Source organism: Pseudophryne corroboree, chromosome 5 (assembly GCF_028390025.1).
Source record: "Pseudophryne corroboree isolate aPseCor3 chromosome 5, aPseCor3.hap2, whole genome shotgun sequence".
Classification (NCBI taxonomy): Eukaryota; Metazoa; Chordata; class Amphibia; order Anura; family Myobatrachidae; genus Pseudophryne; species Pseudophryne corroboree.
Genome location: NC_086448.1, coordinates 672,763,148 through 672,769,559, shown reverse-complemented (window position 1 = coordinate 672,769,559; position 6,412 = coordinate 672,763,148).

The window sequence follows — 6,412 nt, the reverse complement described above, 5'->3', positions numbered from 1 at the left end:
CACATGGCTAGATAAGGAAATATAGACAGATGGCTTTAAGGTCAATGGTGCTGGTTTAAATAGGATATTGTAACTTGTTTGTGTGATAGATCTGGGAATCTGTGATGGTAGCTGGGACATTAGACAACCTGTAGCATAGCATTTGTGGTATTTGTTTGCCTATGGTGATTTAAAATAGATTGTGCTGGTTTGTTATAATATATCTTGTCAATCATGAATACCGCCATGCAGTTACTTGTGAATATGGGTTTTGTAGCAATGGCAGGCTGATATGTGTGGTTACATTGTGATCTGGTCTTGTGATAATTCATATAGCATAGCCAGCATACCATATGCTCTGGTTATTGAGATACTGAGTTTGTTTGGAATGTGAAATTGAATAAGATGGTTCTAGGAAGTTGGATTGGAATGTGGAATAAGATTAGTTGGTTTGTAAGAAATGGCTGCTGCTGGGTGTTTTCCCCTCCCCCTTTCAACCATGTGTTGCAGTCTTTGGAATCATGGGAGTTTTCCCAAAATGGAGTCTAGCTTCTATCCCATGCGGTATTCAGCATTGACTAACTGCGCAGCGATTGTCTCTCACATGTGTAGGTTTATCTGCAACCATATTGTCTCTTTTTTAATGTTATAAGCCATTCTCTCTCTCCTTCCCCTTTTAAAAGTAATTGTGTCTTTATTGTATATTATGTGTAGTAACTTGGTTAGATATTCTATGTTATTTTGGTAGTGTATAGCTTGTATTGTATTATTCTTTTTGAACGTTCATTCTCTCACTAAAGGCGTTAGAACCTTAGACCGGTATTTGATTGATTATTATGAATGCATAAAGGTTCTCAGAGCGTCATAGTCGCTCATACAGCTTTTAAGCTAACAAGGTTACACTGCATTACATCTACACATTGTCACTGCACAAATGTTTACAGTATAAGTACATTCCTTAAGGTATAGTTAAGGGCGTACCCTTGCGGTACTTTTTGCGCCAATTGCGTACTGTGTTCTTTAAACTTTAACGTGTTTTTAACAGGACAAATATTATAGACATTGTCAAGGTAAGGACGTTAGTCATCTAGGCACCTCCTCCATGTTATGTAATTGGTGGTGAGTCCATGAAATTTATTTTAAAGATTATAATGTAACACCCTCATTATCAACCTCCCCATTAGTGATAGGAAGGAGTAATTCAAAAACATTGGTTTGTGGGGGCCCAAACAAGCCAAGCACTTCAGCCACAAAATGGCAGTCCCTGTCGCTGAAGTGCTTGGTTTGTTAAATTGTGCATGTCCTTTTAAATATCCAACATAAGGGTGGGTGAGCCCAAGGACAATTCAATTTTGCACCTCTTTTCTTTTCTGTCCCTGCTGTGTTGCAAGGTTTCATATATGTGCTATAAACTGCCATGTGTTTGTGCCACTGCTCTTTCGCTTAGTAACCAGGCATCTTGCTTCAGCCTTCGACCTAAACTGGAAGAAAACAATACTGTAAGCTGTGAGTGTCACACGCCATAGGCGGCGTTCACCGCGCTTACCCCTGCGTGTCTGCTGGTCTGTGTTGCGGCCTCCGCCTTCGATGGTCCACGGGCTCCGGCGTCTGGCTGGCGCGGCTCCCGGCGGTTCCCCGGGGCAGGGGCGCCGCCATGACACCCGGCATCACGTGGGCGGGGAGCAGGTGACATCATCAGACTGTTCCGCCAATCCAGCGGAGGCGGGTGATTCAAAGGCAGACGCCGGGCAGCGCCTCGGCGCCTGAGTATCATCTTTTCCCCTGAAGTGGATGCCAGTGCTCTTGTTCCCGGCGAATCTCTCTGCAGTTGTACCCCAGTGTCTCCGGCACTTCCAGGTGCCAGTTGCTGCACAGTTCCAGCGTATACAGCGGCTGGTGTGTTCCTCTGCAATCCAGTCACCAGTGCTTCTTGGAGTCAGCGTGGGCTGCGGGCTAAACGCCGCTCTCAAGTTCTACAAGTCTTCAGTGTCTTTAAACACCGCTCTCAAGTTCTACAAGTCTTCAGTGTCTTTAAACACCGCTCTCAAGTTCTACAAGTCATCTGTGTCTTTAAACACCGCTCTCAAGTTCTACAAGTCATCTGTGTCTTTAAACACCGCTCTCAAGTTCTACAAGTCATCTGTGTCTTTAAACACCGTTCTCAAATTCTACAAGTCATCAGTGTCTTTAACCACCGCTCCCAAGTTCTACAGTGTCTTAATCATCGCTCTCAAGTCATACAAATCATCAGTGTCTTTAACCACCGTTCTCAAGTTCTACAGTGTCTTTAATCACCGCTCTCAAGTCATAAAAAAATCATCAGTGTCTTTAACCACCGCTCACAAGTTCTATAAATCATAAGTATCTTTAGTCACCGCTCTCAAGTCATACAAATCATCAGCAACCACCGCTCACAAGTGTTTCAAATCATCAGAGTCTTTAACCACCGTTCACTAGATCTTCAAATCAGCAGTATTTTTAAAAACATCACTCACAAGTTCTTCAGTCACCATTATCTTGTACCAACACTCACAAGTACTTTCTTTTCCTGGAATCTTTAACATTGCTTACAAGTTCTCCTATAGGCCTGGACATTCCCTCCATATGTTCCTTCTCTGCTATGTGACATTGTGTTGCTCCCTTCCTGCAATAAAGTTCTTTAATATTTTCACCAAGCTTTACTGTCAGAGTCCTGTATGAGGAAGACCTATATCAAGCCATCCCTGTTCCGACGCAACTGTGTTTCCTCTCCCCTACCATCGGAAGAACCCCCGAGTTCACAACAGCCCCAACCTAGGTCAGTGACAGTATACTCAGGCCTCATGGACCCGGGGGATCGGAGCCCATCCAGTCAGGAAGCAGCACAAGGCCAGGTGATGCATTATCTCCAGGAATTATCTGACCGGCTGGATCAAATTCAGACTTCTCTGGCTTCAGTAGTACCGGCCCCAGCTCCAGTACCCGCTCCAGTGGTTGTCTCTAGTAATATTCCATCCTCCTCAGGAACCAGGTCACGCCTTCAGCTCCCTACTCCTTCTCGCTATAATGGGAATCCAAAGAATTGCCGTGGTTTTCTCAATCAGTGCGAGGTACATTTTGAACTTCTTTCACATAACTTCCCTACTGATCGGTCCAAGGTGGCATACATTATTTCTTTGCTCGAGGGTTCAGCGTTGGATTGGGTGTCTCCGTTATGGGAGCGATCTGATCCATTGGTTTCTAGTTACACCAATTTCATTACGTCATTCCGGAGTATCTTTGATGAGCCCGGCAGGACGACCGCTGCCTCTGCAGACTTGCTTCGTGTCCCACATGGCTCTCCTTCAGTGGGATAGTATGTGATTAATTTTCAGACCATAGCCTCAGAACTGCGCTGGAATAATGATGCCCTTCGGGCTGCCTTTTGGAACGGGCTCTCCGATCGTCTAAAGGACAAGTTGGTCACTAGAGATTTGCCGGATTCTTTAGAACAGTTGATCTCGCTCTGTGTAAAGGTGGATCTTCGCATGCAGGAACGAGGTGGTGAACGTAGTCGGTCAGATCGATCAAGGGTCCGATCTCTTCCGTCTAAGCAAACGGTTATTCCAAGTCCTAATAAACCTATGCAGATTAATCGATCTCGGCTGTCCCCAGAAGAACGTCAGCGTCTTCGTGAGGGTAGACTCTGCCTCTACTGTGGAGCCGCGGATCACTTTCTCAAGTTTTGCAAGTCTCGCCCGGGAAACGGGCAGTCCTAGCTTGTTCCGGAGGAGTCGAGCTAGGGGTTTCTTCTAAACCTTCTCCGCCAGTGGACTGTTTACTCTCCGTGTCTCTGTTCTCCGAGTCAATAGCCAAACCCGTTAAGGCTCTGCTGGACTCAGGGGCTGCAGGGAATTTTATTTCCCTTTCCTGTGCCCAGGATCTGGGTTTTCAGCTACGGTCGGTCGAACGACCTATTACGTTGACTGCTATCAATGGTACCCAAATTTCTAATGGTCTGATTTCAAGTTGCACAGTACCAATCAAACTGCAAGTGGGAGCTCTGCATCAAGAACACCTGGAGTTCCTAGTGATTCGTGAGATGCCCCACGATCTGGTTCTTGGCCTTGGCCTTGGCTTAAACTTCACAACCCTCACATCGACTGGAGTTCGACACAAATAACATCTTGGAGTTCTTTTTGTCATTCAAATTGTCTCACCCCTGTCTATCCGCTTCGTGTATCTTCCAAGTCAGATGAAGGGCTCATTCCGGAGGCCTATCGGGAGTTTTCTGACGTGTTCTCGGAGCAAGCGGCCGATCAGCTACCACCGCATAGACCCTGGGACTGCCCCATTGAGCTCATTCCGGGGAAAATGCCACCTCGGGGTCGCACTTATCCCTTATCACTGCCCGAGACCCAAGCTATGTCGGACTATATCAAGTCTAATCTGCAGAAAGGATTCATCCGCCCCTCTACCTCCCCGGCGGGGGCGGGTTTCTTTTTTGTGAAGAAGAAGGACGGAGGGCTGAGACCATGTATTGACTATCGTGGTCTAAATGATGTCACCATTAAGAATAAGTATCCTTTGCAGCTCATTACGGAGCTTTTTGATAGAGTTCGCGGAGCCCGAGTTTTCACCAAGCTTGATTTAAGGGGAGCTTATAATTTGATACGTATCCGACAGGGGGATGAATGGAAGACGGCCTTCAGTACCAGGGACGGGCATTACGAGTATCTGGTAATGCCGTTTGGCCTCAGCAACGCCCCTGCCGTCTTCCAGGGATTCATTAACGAAGTCTTTCGGGATATGCTATACCTAAGTGTAGTGGTATATTTGGATGACATTCTGATATTTTCTAAAAATCTCACAGAGCACAGAATACAGGTCAAAGAGGTACTTCTTTGATTGCGAAAGAATCATCTTTATGGCAAAATTTCCAAATGTACTTTTGAGGTTCCTTCTATTTCATTTCTTGGTTACATCATTTCGGGCACAGAGCTTCGTATGGATCCAGAGAAACTCACTGCCATCCGGGACTGGACTCAGCCTCTTTCCTTGAAAGCAGTACAACGATTTCTGGGTTTTACTACTGGAAATTCATAAAGGGATTCTCTACCATCGTGGCGCCTATTACTGCCCTAACCAAGAAGGGTTCTGACCCAAGTCATTTGTCCTCTGAAGCTGTAGCAGCGTTCGCTCAGTTAAAGGCAGCCTTTATGTCCTTTCCAGTACTTCAACAACCAAATTTTTCAAAACCATTCTTTTTGGAGGTTGATGCTTCCGCGGTAGGCATAGGTGCCGTGCTTTCGCAGTACGCTCCAGATGGGAAGTTACATCCATGTGGTTTCCATTCTCACAAATTCTGTCCTGTGGAACAGAATTACACCATTGGAGACAAAGAGCTTTTGGCAATAAAATCTGCCTTGGAAGAATGGAGATATCTTTTGGAAGATGCTAAACACCTAATTACAATTTTCACTGATCATAAGAATTTGCTGTACCTCAAGACGGCCCAGTGCTTGAATCCCCGTCAAGCTAGATGGGCGCTCTTCTTTTCTCAGTTTTTGTTTGTTATTAAGTACCGGGCTGGGACTTTTAACACCAAGGCTGATGCTTTATCCCGTTCCTTAACAGCTTCGGATGAGGAGAATTCCGTTGAGAAGGCTTTGATTCTCAGTCCAGTTTCTATGTCAGCGGCTCCCACCGCTCTGGGTCCTCCTCCTGGGAGAATGTCTGTGCCAGCTAAATTTCGACCAAGGTTGTTGCAGTGGGCACATATTTCCAAGTTTTCCGGTCATCCTGAAGTTCAAAAGATGTGGGAGTTTCTACGAAGGTCTTACTGGTGGGACACTATGAAGAAGGATATTCAAGATTATGTCAACTCATGTTCTCAGTGTGCTCAGCACAAAATTCTTCGTTTGCCTCCTGCGGGGTTGTTGCATCCACTGTCCATTCCTCAGAGGCCTTGGACCCATATCTCTATGGACTTTGTCACCGAATTGCCCCTCCCCAAGGGTCACAATACTGTCTGGGTAATTATCGACCGTTTCCCTAAGATGGCACATTTTGTACCTTTGACCGGGTTACCATCAGCTCCCAAGTTGGCTTTGTTATTTATCCGAGAACATTTACGCCTGCACGGCTTACCTCAGGATATCATCTCTGACCGGGGGGTACAATTCACTGCAAGATTCTGGAGAGCTCTCTGTATGGCCTTACAAATAAAACTCAAGTTTTCATCCGCTTACCATCCACAAACCAATGGGCAAACTGAACGCGTCAATCAAGATTTAGAGACTTTTCTCCGTGTTTATCTTTCTCCCTCGCAAGATAATTGGGTGGAACTGTTGCCATGGGCCAAGTTTGCCCATAATCATCTGTACCACTCTTCGACTGGTGAGTCCCCATTTTTCATTATTTATGGGTTCCATCCTCAAGTTCCTGAATTACCCATTTGTCCTCCGGAGGATGT